Genomic DNA, 16958 nt, shown 5'->3' on the forward strand with positions numbered 1-16958 from the left:
GGTGCTCTAGGGGTGATTGAGATAGTCCACTAGCCAGTGAGAACCCATAGCTAGTTACCATCTTGAGAGGGCCCTGCAGTAATGGCCACACACCTTCACTGAGTAAAAGGAAACATTAGTACCCCATAGTTAGGGTTAACTTTATTATCAACTTAATGAATTCTAGAATCACTTAGCATACATACAGACCTCTGGTTATGCCCATGAGGAAATTAGCTGAGGTGAGCATTTTCTGTGTTTAAAACATACCCACTATAAAAAAAAAATCTAAAAATATGCGTGTGGATCACATTTTATGTTTACAGGGCAGGGATGCTTCAAAGCAAGGGCCGGTCTAGGATAATGATTAAGAGCAGGCTTTGGTTGGTAAAGGACAGGTCATACGTAGCCCACTGTCTTCACTAGGACACAAGACCCGGGGGCCACAGCAGTTACAGTGGATGCAACCAAAGGTGAGCAGCCTATAGGAGCTCAAGTAGTTAGCATGTGACCTCTTGCAATCAAGAGCATGAGTTGTGGATGAGACTCACCATGGAAGCAACAGAGCACCAGGCCTTCCCCTGAGCGTTGTGTGCTCTGCGTCTAATTCCATAACTTGTTATTTCTATATACCAGGAGAAGGTTCTACAGCAGCCCTCACGTGCTAAGGTCTTCCCACCTTCAAACCAGTGACCTCCTGTACTGAAATCATGTGGTCACGCCACAACCCCCCGCCAACACAGCGGCAGAATACCTGCTCATCATAACGCCCCTCTTGGTGTATCCCTCCTTGAGCTGGTTTTACTGTGTTTTATACGCCAGTGGAATCTACAGTTCCATGCCATAACATAATTTAATAGCTCTGGCAACTTCTAATTTGATCATACAAAAGAAAGCACACCATGTCCTAATAATTACAAAACAATTAAAATTCTCCCCATACTCGGTGATTTCCTTTTTCTTTTCTTTTCCTTTTTTTTTTTTTATGTTACCTGGCTCTAAGGTCCTTCACTTCTTAACTATTTTCTTTGAAATTATCCCTTAGGCGGCACTGAGGGTGCTTAAAATTAGAACAAAATCTCACAATGGTTTTCTCATTTCTCACAGCCAGAAGCTTCAAATTGTGGTCATCAGAAGAACACTTTAAATTAGAGGAAGACTGATTAGCATAATTCTTAAAGGTCTGAACTCTAAACTCACAGATGGCCTCTGAAGAGGATTGATGGTCCATAAAGGAGATTAGGGTAAATCTAATTAGTTAGGGGGCGTCTCATTTTTCAAGTCAAGTGGTGAGCAATGGGCAAGAAGTGATGGATGGACAGATGGATATAATGAAGCCCCATTACGGTCTCTTTGATTCTTTCTCCATGATGGAGTACATTATCCCATTAATGTTTTTTTGTGGGCTAACACAGCCCCAGTTTGGTGCTGTGTCCTCAGAAATGAATTTGAATTGCCTGCCCTCAGAACTTAAAGGAGCATGAAAAGCCTGCCTGCCTGCCTGCCTGCTGAGGAGCCACCCTGAAGTGAGGATGGCATTGTCTCTTGGGGAAGGTACTTGGACCAGAGACCCACAGCTTTTCTGTCACCATGTAAGACAAGGATCAGTGCCCATGCCCCTCCCTGTCATGTGCTGGGATTGACTGCTGCTGTCCTTTTCTCTATGGGTAAGTGCTACATATCAGTACCTGTCCGGGGGTGGAGGAGACCTGGGCACAGCCTTAAGAACTGAGAGAGGCGGGCTCATGAGGCAGCTCACGTCTCTGAATCTGCTGGCATCTGCTGGCCCAGAGACTATGGTGAAAGAGTAACATGCACCAGGAAAAATCAAAGGAGCTCGTGGGGCCCCGAGAGAGTTGGACAGAGACCCCTCTCTCCCCTGGATCATCTGAGCTGCATTGAAATGGTTTCCTTGCTTCTGTGTTTGAGTGCCTACAGTCTAGCCTCATCATCTGAAAAGTCTAAGTTGGGACTCAGAAGATAGATCGCTGGGTAAAGCACTCACCATGCCCGCATAAGAACCTGAGTTCAGATCCCCAGAAATTCTATAAGCTAAGAGCAGTGGTGCATCAGGAATCCCAGAGTTCCTACCATGAAACGTGAGGCGGAGACAGACACACTAGACATCCATGGACCAGCCAGCCTGGCATAGGCAGTGGCAAAAGAAGAAACCCTGTCTCGAGCAAGGTGGGAAGTGAGGACTGAGAACAGATGTTTTCTTGATCTCCAAACACTTTCCCCCTCAATAGCAATCAAACCCCCAACATCCACTGAGCATATACTGTGTGCTTCTATGCTTAGCTCTCGTCTAAGCATGCTGCAAACATTATTTCCTCTATTCTTCATTTAACCAGCAAAAGTTACCAACCCAGGAATTAGCAGGATTTTCAGATAAATTCAGGCATCCGACTTCAGAAGGCAGTTTTTTTTATACTGTGTTATTGCTATTTTATGTTCATCCCTTCCCTTTTTATGTACGTGGAATGAAACTGAAACTCTTCTCTGACCACATCTGGCTTCGGTCCTTCCTGATGTACTGTGGTCTAACCACATTCCCCAAGTTCTTCACACTTGGTCAACCCCAGGCCTTTGCATTTGTAGCAGCTTCTTAGGTTGCTTTTTCTTCCTCCTACACCCATGTAGGGAACGTCAGAGCAGCCCACGCTTGATCTCAGCTCTTTTGCTTGCCCTTCACTCCCCTTTCCTCCCACAAGCTCTCCTTCAAGGCCATGGCTTTAAATGCTGTTTCTAGAACCCTCAAATCCATGTTTCTAGTCTTAACCTTGCTTAGTAAGTGCCTGGCATATTTATCCAGTGGCCCATCGCATCATGCCTCCTCCATGTACAGTAGATAACTCTTTATTATGCCCCAGATGGAACCTGCCCTATTTCAGCCTTTTCAATAAACATCCATTGCATGTTAGTTAAGGTTTTCTTCCAACTTTAGTAAAGGACAGTGATGACCATTATTTTTCACTTATAAAAGGCTAAATAGGTGTTATTTTATGCCATGCAGCCTAGGTCTGTGCCACAAATATTTTTCCATCGTATTAAGAAAATAGTCCATAAGTCTAACTGTATTTCAATAAAACTTATGTCTTCAAACAAACAGCAGGTCCAACTTGGCATCTAGGCTGTTACTGGATGGCCCTCTGTTAGGGTCTTCTAGTAGAGAGAATCCTTAGGCTTAGTACATAACGATGTTGGCTTTTAATGTGAATTATAAGAAAATATAGGTTGATTACGTGTCAAACTCTGTTTAGAAGTCTTAATACCTGAGGCAACAGATCCTTGATTCCTATTGATCCTTTATTTTAATGTTTCCTACTAATCAAGTAGCTTTTGTAAGATACCACCTCTTGGTTACTTAGAGCTGAATACGCTAAACCAGACAAGGATAATTCAGAATGTTGGGCCTACATATTACATCACAGATCTTCACTGCAGCTGAAGGGCAGTACTGTTGAGAGAAAGGAACGGGGCTGCTGAGCAGGGAACGTGATAGAAGCTTAGCTGGCTAGCTTGCTATCATCACGATTCCAGCAGCAGCCAAGTTTGCAGAGCTCCAGGAACTGGGTATTGCTAGCTCCTTTATCAGCCTATGCATACAGGAGTGCAGAACAGAAGACGGCACCATGGTGAGCCAGTCTTGCTCTGGCCTTGGAAATCACTATAAACAGAAGAGTAAATACTATGGTGGAACATGGATGCTCGCTCTGGAAAGGAGCCAACAACCAGGTTCCAGGAAGCTGGAGCCACCAGACACAAACCTGTAAACCCACGGGGCCTTCTGGGGATTTATCCGTGAGCTGCGTTTGTGCCGTTTGCCTGACTTCCAAGGCATCTTCACTCAGACCTGTGAGCTAAGTCAGCTCAATTAACATAAATAAGACATTAAGATAAATAAGTGTTTAGTTATGACTCTAGAAGGGTTCCCAGGTGTCCAGGGAGATGTCCCTAGCTATTTTCTTGGGCAGCTGAGGGGAGGGAGCCTGAAGTGGCCCGATCCTATAGCCATACTGATGAATATCTTGTATATCACCATAGAACCTTCATCTGGCGATGGATGGAGATAGAGACAGAGACCCACAAGGTCCAAATGAGGAGAGGAGGGAGAACATGAGCAAGGAAGTCAGGACCATGAGGGGTGTGCCCACCCACTGAGACAGTGGGGCTGGTCTAATTGGAGCTCACCAAGGCCAACTTGACTGGGACTGAAAAAGCATGGGATCAAACCAGACTCTCTGAACGTGGGGGACAATGAGGGCTGACTGAGAAGTCAAGGACAATGGCACTGGGTTTTGATCCTACTGCATGTACTGGCTTTATGGGAGCCTAGTCTGTTTGGATGTTCACCTTCCTAGACCTGGATGGAGGGGGGAGGACCTTGGAGTAGGCAGGGAACCCTGACTGCTCTTTGGACTGTAGAGGGAGGGGGATGGGGGGAGGGGGAGGGAAATGGGAGGTGGGGAGCAGGCAGAAATTTTTAATAAAAAAAAGATAAATAAGTGTTTAGTTATGTGAGGCAGGCATCGAGGGCGTGCACGGCTTCCGTTCGTGGATACGCCATTTACTCCAAACACCAGTTTCTTCAGAATACAAACTAAGCTAGATTACCTAAATAGGGGATAACCCTTACTACAGAGCAACACAAAGTCTAAGACATCCAGATCCAAATGTCCCGGATAAACATTGCTTCCATGCTAAGAAGTCTGTGTCAGCATTGCTCCTAGGAGCCCCCTCTGCCTCTCCCATTTCAGCTCGGCTCTTAAGTGAATAAGAGTTGTGACTGTTAGCTCAGTCGACAGAAAGTTGAGTGACACTAAGGTCCCAGCGCTGACTGCTGTGTCATAAACATAAACATCCATGGTGGTAAGAGAACTCCCCTCCCACAGGAGACGGATTCTGAAGCGTGACACTACAGCGGCTTACAGACTGGCATCATCTCCGTGGTAGGAGCGGCAGAAGCAATCTTGGGGACATTACTCTGAATGACTGAAAGCCAGCAGCATTGCCTGCCTACTGCCATCTTGGCAGCAGCTCCATCAAGGTCAGTTTTCTCTTCCCGTGGAGAAGGCCACTCTTACGTGTCCCTGTCCTCAAAGCTGTCCCTCGCTGTGCCATTAGATCATTCCACTATTCCTAAAAAGAATCAGCATGTTGAACTCATGTTCTATGGACGCTTATCTTATCAAATGGGGAAGAGCTCCGTGACTGACATACGATGGTGAAAATTCGCTAGGACACACTGTAGGGAGCAGGCTTGCTGAGGATGGTGACCGGCACAAGGGCCCAATGAACACTACGATAGGCATTTATATTGCTTTGATTTTTCTGAGAGGTAAAGAAAGAAAAATCCTACAGTGAGTGGACTAAGCTATCAAAACGTGTCATGGTTTAGATGTGCACCTGACAGGCCTGGGTCCTTCTCTGCTTATAGGAAGATAGCAAGCATAACACAGCTGCCATCTTGGTCTCTGATGCCTGCTTTGTTTGGCCCCAAGAATTCCAGAGTGCTACTCACTATGTGTTCCCCAAAGTCCATGTCACAAAACCCCAACCACAGTACAAGATTTGCTGGTGGGATCTTTGATTAACTCTGTAGCCCTATGGCAGCATTAGTGTTCTTCCAAGCAGTTGAAGACACCTGTGTCTTTTCTCTCTGGGATATGTGGATCCAGGAGGAGATGATATCAGTAAGGCAGGAGCATGGTAAGCCCTCACCAAGACCTTAGTCATGGCACCCTACTCTTGGACTTGTAGCTACCAGAACTATGAGAAAACAGTTAGTTAGTCTATGATGTTCTTTCTTAGTAGTCTAGTATAAGCTCAAGATGACTTAAAGCCTCCGCTGTGTGCTCCAGAGAGGGTTAGAAACAGGTATGATGCACCTGACTTCTTTTCCATGCTAGGCCCTGCGAGATGCAATCGAAGAGTAAATCTCAATTATAGACTGAAATAAACATCTCTCCCTTTAAAAGGTTGTATTATTTTTATTGATGTGTACATACACATGTGTACAGGTACCTGTGGAGGCCAGAGGAAAGCATTGGATCCCCTGCAGCTGGAGTCACGGGTAGTAATGAGCCACCAAACATGGGTGCTGGGAACCTACCTGGAACTGTCTGGAAGAGCAGGATATGTTATTATTGCTGAGCTATCTCTTCAGCCCCCAGTTTTCTCCGACAAAATATTTCTATAGAGAACAGTCGCTAGCTAGTATTGCTGAACGTAGACTCTCAAAGGCATTGGTGAACTGTGTTCTTTGAAACATGAGCAAGGCCTGGGCTGGAATATCATTGTAACTCTACTCTTGGCAATGGCCCTGGGCCATGGGCAAAGGGGCTGGGTATCCTTGGCAAACAAGAGCATCAGTAGTGTCTCCTAGGTCAGAAGAGCCCGTGTACCTGACAGGGGGGGATGAGGCCTCTCAGATGGATTAGTCAGGCTTTTTGGAGCTGACAGTGCTCCTCAGCCTGCTTAGCAAGTGCTACTTGGTTCATAAACCAGGGATTAAGTCAATTTTCCTCTAAGCTTTTTATTTCACCTTTAAGCAACCCCCAAAGTTTCTAGAAGAATTTTGTTTGACCTTTAGCTAAAGTTCAACCTCTACCAAGTTAGAGATTTTGGTGGTCCCTGGGTGATCACTTAAGACAGATTTCACTATAATTCAGGGTAAGACAATCCCTAGTCCAAGAGTTCACTGCGGAAGCATTCCCAGTGGTCTCAGAGACAGCAAAAGTTACAGATTTTTATCCTGCTAATGAATTTCCCTGATATTTTCATTGTGAAACATTGATCACCGAAGTTAGCCTGGGTGTGTTTGCTGGATATTGAACCCACATGAGGCTGATCTCTCCCTCATATCTCAGGCCCAGATGAAAGACGCAGTTTCCATAAGCTGATGTTTACCTCCAAAATTATGATAGCAACGTTTAAACCCCATCGCTGTGTCTTTGACACCATGAATAAATAGGATATCTGAGCTGTCAGCAACTGTCTCACATCTGGAGTTCTAGAACCTTCATGACATTCAGAGAGGAAAGGTGGGAACACATGGGAAGGGAAATACAGGCCCTTGGAGGAACCTGATTCTGTCTCCTATCTTGTCTCCCAGATCTGTCTGGTTCTTAGAAATGTCTGTGAAAATGTCTAAACATATATTTAATCAGGCAGGCTGATCTTCTTGGCTTCTGACTATGCTGTCAGCTGCCGGGCAGTATCCATACCACAAAGATAGTTGGCCATGTCCACAGAAGTGAACACAGTTGTCCTAGTTTACAAGCCAATTCATTTCTGTCCAAAAATGCTGAGAGACCCAGTACCCCTTCCCTTTGACTCAGAGGAGTGCCCATTGAACCCATAACTCTATCTAGCTATCTAAATATTATAGGACATCTGGGTCCCTCTCTCTGAATCTCAGTGGAAGGAAGCATGCTCATTTTAGAGAAATGGCTCTCAGCCTCCTACAGATGGGTCAATACCTTGATACTTCAGGTTCAGTTTCATCCATTCTCTTCCTATTGATCAGCATACCTCATGTTGTTAGGTTTATTAATTAAATGATAATTGGGGAATGAGTGCATAAGGAGATAAATGTCTCACAAATAGACTCCAAGCTTGCAGGAGGCATGCAGCAATTTAAAACATGTTTTTCATCTTTGTGGCATCTTTCCCCCTAGGAAAAAGTAGTAATTGCTACCATCTTTTGAAATCAGAGATACTTGCTTTCCAGGCAGGCCTAGAAGCTAGCCAAGAAAATATTAAGAGTATTTGATTTCCACATACTCCTGTTATAATACCATGGACTAAGTGACCTTTCTCTGTAGGTGGCTCTGCCTATGAAGAAACACCTTAATGCCACTTGAATCTATAAAGGTGAGCTGCAGTCAGTCTTAGGTATCCAGGGTCAGAGCCTAGTCTCCAGCTGCCTCTTATGATTAGCCTATTTTTTGTTTGTTTGTTTCTAAGACAAGATCATACTTTTAACACAAGGTAGCCCCAAACTAGTGATCCCCCTGTCTCAGATTCTCAAGTGCTGAAACAGAAGATTTCTTTTACCATGCAACTTCTGAGTAACTGACCTCAGCATACCCAGAGATGCTTGAGATTCTCTCTTCCAATCTGGCTAGCTATTGCATCTCTCATCCACACATATGTGCAGGAATGTAGGATGATGTGGGATTCCCCTCTATATGCTGAGAATATGTTTTATTATCACTGGTTAATAAAAAAGTTGCTTTAATCTATGGAAGGGCAGAATAGAGCTAGGCAGGGAAACTAAACTGAATTCTGGGAGAAAGAAGGCAGAGTCAGGCAGATGCCATATAGCTGCCGAAGGAGAAAGATGCCAGATCTTACCAGTAGGTCACAGCCTTGTGGCGATACACAGACTAATAGAAATTAGTTAATTCAAGATGTAAGCGCTATCTAGAAATAGTCTGAGCCATCAACCAAACAATGCTTTAATTTATATAGTTTCTGTGTGATTATTTGGGTCTGGGCAGCCTGGAAACAAACAAACTCTCTCCCTTTACATGATATCCAGAGCAGCAAGTAACGACACATGACAGAAGCATTTGACTTTTAACATGGCTGCTGCTCTCACCTGACAGAGCTTCAGGCTCTACTGCTCTGGGTCAGATCTTTCCTAATTGTGGAGAGTTATTTTGAGCACTATATGACATTCTGTAGGAACCCTGGTCTCTACTCACTTGATGCGACTAGCTTATCCCTCCCCCTTCCATCATGACTTCTCCAAGCAAATGCAGAATCTGCCAAATGCTTCCTGAGAGATAAAATTATCCTGAGTTATATATAAAGCCTTAAAGGCAAGTAAACATGATGGGAGCACTGTCCTGGCCCCACAAACAGTGCACACAGATCATGTTCTCAGGTCTTAGGTCTTATTTGCAGACACAGCATTCAAAAGAATCCGAATGAACCAGAGGCCATTGGAATATGGAATATGGAGGATAGTGGTGACTGAGCTCACGTATTAGACAGACTGAGGAGGTGGAATAAGCTGAAATTACAGACATCAAATTGTTCCTTGTAGTCACTTTGGAGACTGTTGGATTTTGGTTTAGATGCCAGCCTACTAAAATCAGTCAGTACCCTAGTGAGTGCCACCCCCTACATACCTTAAATGCCCCTGACTGTTTCATTCATGGTATCTGAGATCTGTAGTAATGTCTGACATTTGATTTCCAGGGTCTGTTACACAGCATGGCAGAGACGAGGTACCAGATTGGTTGTACAGAAGAAAAAGAGGAGCTATATTTTCAGCAGAGTCTGTGCCACACCACAGGGCAAAGACAAAATGATATACCCAGATTGTCTCCCTGGATGACAGAGTCTGAAGTTGGTGATATGAATTGCTTGGGAAACAGCTTCCATTTTCTTCTCTTCTTGGCGTACCAGGGATTGACTGCCATTGGCACATGAAAAGCTCTGAGACTTGACTCACTTGGCCCTGAGCCCAGCCAGAGAACGAGCTGCGAAGAAAGCACAGAAACTGGCCAGATGTGAGCTCGCTTGTCCCTCCTTTCTTCCCACCTGGCGCTTTACATTGACAAACCGGCGACACTCGGAGGGATGTTTCCCCAGCCACTTTCCATGGGTGGCAGCAAGTGCCTTTGTTCCCACTGACAAAATCTGAAACTTAGCCTGAAGCACTCGCGTGCCAGGGAGAACTGTGTCAGACATGCGATGTGTGATAAAATACTAGGGTGACGTGAAATACGGCTTTGAAATGGTGCCAGGGTAGGCATACGGAGTGATTGAGATCGCCTGCAAATACAAATGGCAGCTCTGTGCCTCATCTGTAACCTCGGCGCATGGAAACTGGGACATGCTTTCCCTCCTCGGCAATTTGTGCAGCCTCCGGTTGAAAACTATGGAGATTGTACCACTAAAGGAAACTGCCGTGTTTACCCTGTAGTTTTCATGAATGCGCTGCTCCCCACCCCACCACCGCTGTATACATCGGTCTTAGAGACGCCCTCTAATATTCTAGCTATTGCTGTGAATGCTGCCCTGAACGTGTGTTTGGAGAAATCCCGGCGGCAGGTGCCAAATCCAAACACTTCCTGATGGGTCTGCGGTCGGGTGGGGGTCATTTTTGCATTGCTGAAAACGACCATCATTTTTAGAAATAAAGGGTACACACCTGAACTGACTTCGGTCCACCCCAGGGCCTCCTCAATGATGTAGTCAACGGGAAGGGAATTGTCAAGATGCGCTCCATATAACTACAGGAATCAAACCTGGTGGGTGCTTACTTCGGTTCAGACAGTATACCCTCTTTCAGGCCAATCTCATCCTTTCTTTAAAGATTATTTTTGGCAGTTTTATGTTTGTGTGTCTGTGTCATGAATAGCATGTGAATGGGATTGTTTTTAGCAGTTTTAGTTATCTGTGTATGTGTGTGTGTGTGTGTGTGTGTGTGTGTGTGTGTGTGTGTGTCATGAATAGCATGTGTGTGGGTAGCCTGTGGTTGCCAGATAGCTTGAAGCTGTGGCTGGAGACAGCAGTGAGCTGTCCAACATGGGTGCTAGGAACTGAACTCTGGTCCTCTGCAAGAACATTATGGTATGTATTTTTTTTTATTTTTTTTATTTTTTTTTTATTTTTTTGGTTTTTCGAGACAGGGTTTCTCTGTGGCTTTGGAGCCTGTCCTGGAACTAGCTCTTGTAGACCAGGCTGGTCTCGAACTCACAGAGATCCACCTGCCTCTGCCTCCCGAGTGCTGGGATTAAAGGCGTGCGCCACCATCGCCCGGCTATGGTATGTATTTTTGATCTCCCTCTTCTTTGCTTGTTTTTGAGATAAGATATCACTCTGGAGCCATGGGTAGCCTGGAACTTACCTTACTGTATACATCAGGCTCCCTTGAATTCACAGGGAGCTGCCTTCCTAGTTCTGGTACCAAAGACAAACATCAACCCATATCACGTAACTTCATTAACTGACCTTATCACCCCAGCATCTAATGCCTGAGTTCCTCCCATGACAATGGAAATTCAAATATAAACCAGCACTCTTCTCTCTTTGAGTGTGAGGTGTGTGTGTGTATGTGTGTGTGTGTGTGTGTGTGTGAGAGAGAGAGAGAGAGAGAGAGAGAGAGAGAGAGAGAGAGAGAGAGAGAGAGTTGGAGGAGGCGTTTTCCTATACCTATAAGTAATAAGATTCACGAGCCGATAAGAAGATTTTAGTTACAGAGTCTAGCTGGTTGCCTAAATGTGAAATTTTTCTTATACGTCAGGACTCCAATGAGTGAAAAAATGGCATTTGTGTCTTCACTGAAAGTTAAAGCTTTTATTTCCTTTTCCTACAAATGGAATAAAACACTTACTTTACTAATATATTGCCTAATTCAGTTGCTCTATGGTGATTAGAACAGTCACCAAATGTTAGCTAGTTGCTGCTTGTCAACAACCGAGTACTTTGTTTGAAGGATAATACAATCCTTACAGTCCGGTGATGCAGACTCTCCCATTACTTCATGGAACAAATGTGGGCACTCAAGCGGAGAGCATATTTGTCTTAACAAAGTCAGTCAATTCAGCTGGGATTCAAATCCCAGCCTTTCTGCCCCCTGGGCTCTGTTATTACCTGCTGGCTCGCCATGACCGTTACATGCCTTTCCTAGTCACCATTGGTTAGATAAGGAGGGAAATCAGGACCTCCTCTGCACTCTAGAACAAAAGTGAGATTTCTCCAGAAGTGACAGTGTTTTGGGAAGTGTAGTGCTTTTTAGGATGTTTAGATTATTGACTGCCATTCAACCTGTGCCGTTGCCCCTTTGGAGCTTAGTTCCCTGATCTTCAAATTGTTAGTAACAGGGGTCCTGGTTTGTCAGCCCTCCTGCTAATTGTAAAATACAAACAGAATGAGGTGCTATAATTCTATTGAATGCGCTTCCTCCTTTCCTACCAGTTCTCTGGGGTTTTGACCTTCCCATAGCAAATGGAAGTCATAGGAGAGGGGATGTCCTCCAGAAAGTGCTATGATCACCAGCACTGCCTTGGTGGACCCTTTCACAGCTGTCCCAACTTCTGATCAGTAGGCTCCCAAGCTTTCCTTTTGGTCTTCAAACTGGCCAGCTAGCCCCAGAATCTGCTTTCAATCATGCTCCTGACCACATGGCACATGTTTTCCCAACTGTATCCAGCTCCAGTGCCACTTGTTCAGGAAGATTTGCCCAATGCTCGGATTTCAGAGTCTCTCTAATTCTAGATTATTCTTTTCTGCATGCTACTTCCCCAAACTCTTCCTTCTTTATTTACTTGATACTGTGTCTGAGCCTTTCACTGTATCCATTCCTGTTCTAAGGAACACCCAGCTGGTGGCCTGGCTCAGTAGAATCCCTCCAAGCCTATCAGGACGACTGACAAATTACCCATGATCTGCTACCCATGTCTACTTTTTCTTGCTGAGGGGCTGGGAGGATGGTAAAGCAATCTCTTTCTTGAGAGCTCTGTGAGGAAACTCCTCTCCGCCCACGGAGCAATGTGTCTCAAAGCCACGTGCTTTCCTGAGTGCGATTTTATGTTTTCTCCATTTCCAAACAGCAAGTAATCTCACAGATCAATGCCCGGGACCAAAGAGACTTATGAATGTTAAGAAGATTATGCACATAAATGTACCAACTATGACAGCCGCGCAAAGAAGAATGGTAATACAGCACCGAGTGCTAGTTTATCAACCTTTGCCACTTACAAAATTCACAGCCAATTTAATTAAAAATATAACAGCTCTGAAAGCTGCTAAAATGACTACAACAATAATCAATCATTTTGTAATAGTGCTGAAGATCCATTAGGGATGGTGCTCTGGATGCCAACTCCTTTAAGCCCGGAGAGTAGGGGTATTGCCTTCTACACAATCAATGCCACTACATTTAAAATACCGACTATCTATAAAGAAGAAAATACCAAACATCTTTATAGCCCACATTTTATGGTCAAAACTTGCTTAGAAAGGTGCTTTGAATTTATTCACTATAAGCCGCGCATTTCATATTCAGAAAATTAAAATGGTTTCCACTGACTAACTCATTTAATCATTTAGTTGATTTAATGAAAAACACTAGGCATTTTTCTCTTCTTAGTTGCTAAGATTAATACTTTCTGTTCATTAGCAATCAAATATCACAGGAAGGTTTACATCTTCTCACTTAATTCACTGCCTTTTATCTCAAGAAATTCTAATATAATTTAAATGGTATCTTCTAAATCACATGGAAAATTTTCTCCTAGTAACTCATTTTGCCTCGTGGAAGATGCGTTGCTCGCCCGTGACATTGGGTCATTTATCTGTGACTTCCCTTTCCAATTTATTTTATTTGTGGGGCAGGGAGTATGCATGGACATGGAAGGGAGGGAGTGTAGACCTTGGAAAAGATTATGGATGTGCCTTTTAGGACCCCTAATTCATTAACACTTCTGCAACATCATGCATCCTTTACAACTCTGTGAAGGGTCCTTTGATTTAGTAGTGGGATTTTATGAGATACCTGGAAATGTGAAAACATTAAAAATGTTAAGTATAAGCATCTTGCTTCCATTTAATAAGTAATTGAAGGCACCCTGTAAAAGAGAATCTTCTCAGACCCAAGACTGCGCTCCCGCTGCTGAGTCTCTTTCTGTCACACACACCACTTTGTCCTAGTGGTGACTTTTGCAGATGCAATGTCATGATAGCTACCTATTGCTGCTCTCAGGATGTGCAAATGAGCAAAGAGTCCCTCTCTTCAAACTGCTTATGCGGGTGGATTCTACTGTGGAAATGTCCAACAGACAGGTTAGTTACAAAAGAGAATAATCTTAATGACAGAGTAATTGAGTCACTAGTTTAAAAAAAGCAGCTCCAAACTTTCTTGGCTTCCATACCAAAAAAAAGCATTTCCAACCCCAAATTCTTAATAGGAGACTACAGTAAAAAGCAAATAACAGAACTCTGTACTGAGATAGACACAAAAAGTTGAGATACTGAGCATCCAAAAGAGAGCACCGGGTTTGGAGCAAGGAAAAGGAGGAAGAAAAATTCACAAATTCACCAGCTGGGAAGGATGCAAGCAACGCCAGTGAGTAGCCAGCCATCTAGGTATAAAGAGTCCCATTGACCTAATTAATACTTTTTGTTAAAGGTGTCCAATATGCATGTATGTATATAGGTGTGTATATGTGTGTGTGTCTGTGTGTGTGTGTGCTCTTACCTGTGTAGACATGTGTATAAACAAATCTGTCTATCTTCTTCACTGTGCTATTATATTGTTGATTGGTTGTAGCAGTAAGAAACAGCAACTTTAAAACTGGGAAAATCAAAGCTCAAGGCATTAATGAGCTATAACTTGAACAAAATAAACATGTTCTATTAAGCACTCATTAAAATGATAACTTTATTATTTGGACAACAATTTAATTTTTAATTCAATTTTATTTATTATTCTGGGAGCATATATATGTCATTGCATACATGTGGAGGCCAGTGGACGACTTTCAGGAGTTAATTCACCCCTTCTTCTACGGCTTGGGAGCATATCACGCTTGAGTGGCAAGTACCTTTATCTACTCAGTCATCTTGCCAGCCTTATTTGTTTAGTATTTGTCTCTTTTCTTCTTTTTAAGATCAACGCAAAGCAACCCAGTACCCACCATATGCAGCATTCCTACCCAGCACTGCTACATGGTTGGGCGTTAAGGAAGTTTTTTTTTTGTTTTTTTTGTTTTTTTTTTTAATAAATAACCATTTTCCAGGGCCATTGCTATTGAAGCATTGGCAGAGAAGGACTAGGTGTCAGGTCACCTCCTTGCACAACCGATGAGCTTCTGCTATTTTCCATGACTAAGTGCGAGGTCCTTTGGGAGATTTCTGAGTTCTTGCCTTCATCTCCTGGCTCCACTGATGTTTTAGGTTTTTGTCTGTTTGTTTGGTGCTTTGTTTTGTTTCGTGTTGTTGTTTTTGGCCTCTCCGCTACAAAGACAGTTATTTTAATATGAAGCAAACTTTTCTTACTCCCTCATATAAAAGGTGTCCCCTCTGAGGCTAATATTCCAAATTATAAGCATAATATCTTACAAAAATAATTATGAACTAATAAACACATAAATGCAAATGAGAAAAACAAATATAAACTGTATTATAAATTATTTTTAATATTCACAATTTCCTTCAATAGAAGTAAAATTATATTTAATTTCACTTTTTTAACTTATTGATTTGGTGGGCAATATTTTCCTGTTCTCCATCCTCTCTGGGTCCTACAGTCTTTCTTCCCCGTCTTCCATGGGCTTCCCCTGTCTCTTAGGGTAGGGAACTGATGGAAACCTCCTTAGACTCTCTCCACATAATGTTTGGCTGTGGTGTCTCTGCACCCACTCCCATCTGCTGCCAGAGCAAGCCTCTTGGATGACTACCAGATAAGGCACCTATCATTAGGAATCATTTTAGTGATTATTATTTTTTTTTTTTTTTGCCAGTTGTGTCTGGTTTTCTCCTACCAAGTCTCCAGGCTATCCACCCTCCAGTTCCTGGCTGTCCAGGCAGTGTCAGGCATGAGATCCCTCTCCTGGCATGGGCCTCAAGTTAAACCAAATGTTGGCTGGCCACTACCACAAGTTCTGCACTTCCATTGTCCCAGCCCATCTTCCAGGTAGGAGAGATGGTAGGTGGAGGATTTCTCACACAAAAGAGACTAGAACATTGTGATAAAGACTCCAAGCCTTCACCGACTCTATCTCTCTACATTCAATGAGTTGTGTTGATGATGTTCTCAGCAATGGTACCTGCTGCCAGTTTTCAGAGAGCAACCCTCTGTCCTAGCATTAGCGTGGGTTATTTGGGGATCTCTACTGGACCTCCTCAGTCAATAACTCAACCGAATACAACTCAGTCCTACCACTGGAAAGCCTTGCTTGGCTATAAAGATGGCTAGTTCAGACTCCAAATTTCCCCCCATTATTAGGAGTCCCCACTAAGGTCACCTTCATCAATTTCAGGAAGTTTCTTCTGCACTAGGTTTCCACACTACACTCCAAATGCCCCCCAATTCCAACTGCCTTTCCCTTCCATTCCCCCCCAACTATCCTTCCTACCTACCCCCAATCCACCCACAGAATCTACTTTATTTCCCCTTTCCAGAGAGATCCATACATCCCCCCTAGAACCTCGCTCCCTACCCATCTTTTCTGAATCTGTGCATTGTAGCTTCGTTATCATTTATTTAGCAGCTAATTCTCACTTACGAGTGATTACATACCATGTTTGTCTTTCTGTGTCTGGGCTACCTCAATCAGGATGATTTTTTTTTCCAGTTGTATTCATTTACTATTGAAGTCTATTTACTTCACTGTGTAAATGTACCATATTTTCTTTATTAATTCTTCAACCGAGGGACACTGAGGTTGTGTCTAGGTTCTGGCTATCGTGAATAGCCAGAATGAGCATGGTTAAGCAAGTGTCCTTGTGGTATGATTGAGCATCCTTTGGGTATATGCCCAAGAGTGGAATAGCTGGATCTTAAGAAAGATGAATTCGCAATTTTCTGAGGAACTGCTTGATATGCATACTGACTGTATAAATGTGTACTCCCACAAGCAATGGAGGAATGTTCCCCTTGCTCCATATCCTTGCCAGTATGAATTGCCACTTGTTTTTTATTGATCTTAGCCTTTCTGACAGGTGTAAGATAAAATCTCAAAGTTATTTTGATTTTGATTTCCCTGATGGCCAAGGATATTGACGATTTCTTTAAGTGTTTCTCGGCCGTTTGAGATTCTTCTGCCGAGAATTCTCTGCTTAGATCTGTACCCTGTTCTTAATTGGACTTTTTCTTTTTTTAATATCTTGTTAATTGAGTTCTTTATATATCTTGGATATTAGACCTCTATGGCATGTGGAGTTGCTAAAAAGCTTTTTCCATTCCATAGGCTGCCTTTTGGTCTGATTGATGGGGACTTTGTCTTACAGAAGAT

At 43.4% G+C, this 16958-nt stretch overlaps 1 protein-coding gene across 5 annotated transcripts in view; it reads right to left on the reverse strand.

Annotated features, from left to right (window-relative positions):
• Positions 1 to 16958, reverse strand: part of Fhit (fragile histidine triad) — a 1440845-nt gene that overhangs the window by 41762 nt on the left and 1382125 nt on the right. The gene's annotated exons all lie outside the window — the stretch shown is intronic.

Source organism: Microtus ochrogaster, chromosome 6 (assembly GCF_000317375.1).
Source record: "Microtus ochrogaster isolate Prairie Vole_2 chromosome 6, MicOch1.0, whole genome shotgun sequence".
Lineage (NCBI taxonomy): Eukaryota > Metazoa > Chordata > Mammalia > Rodentia > Cricetidae > Microtus > Microtus ochrogaster.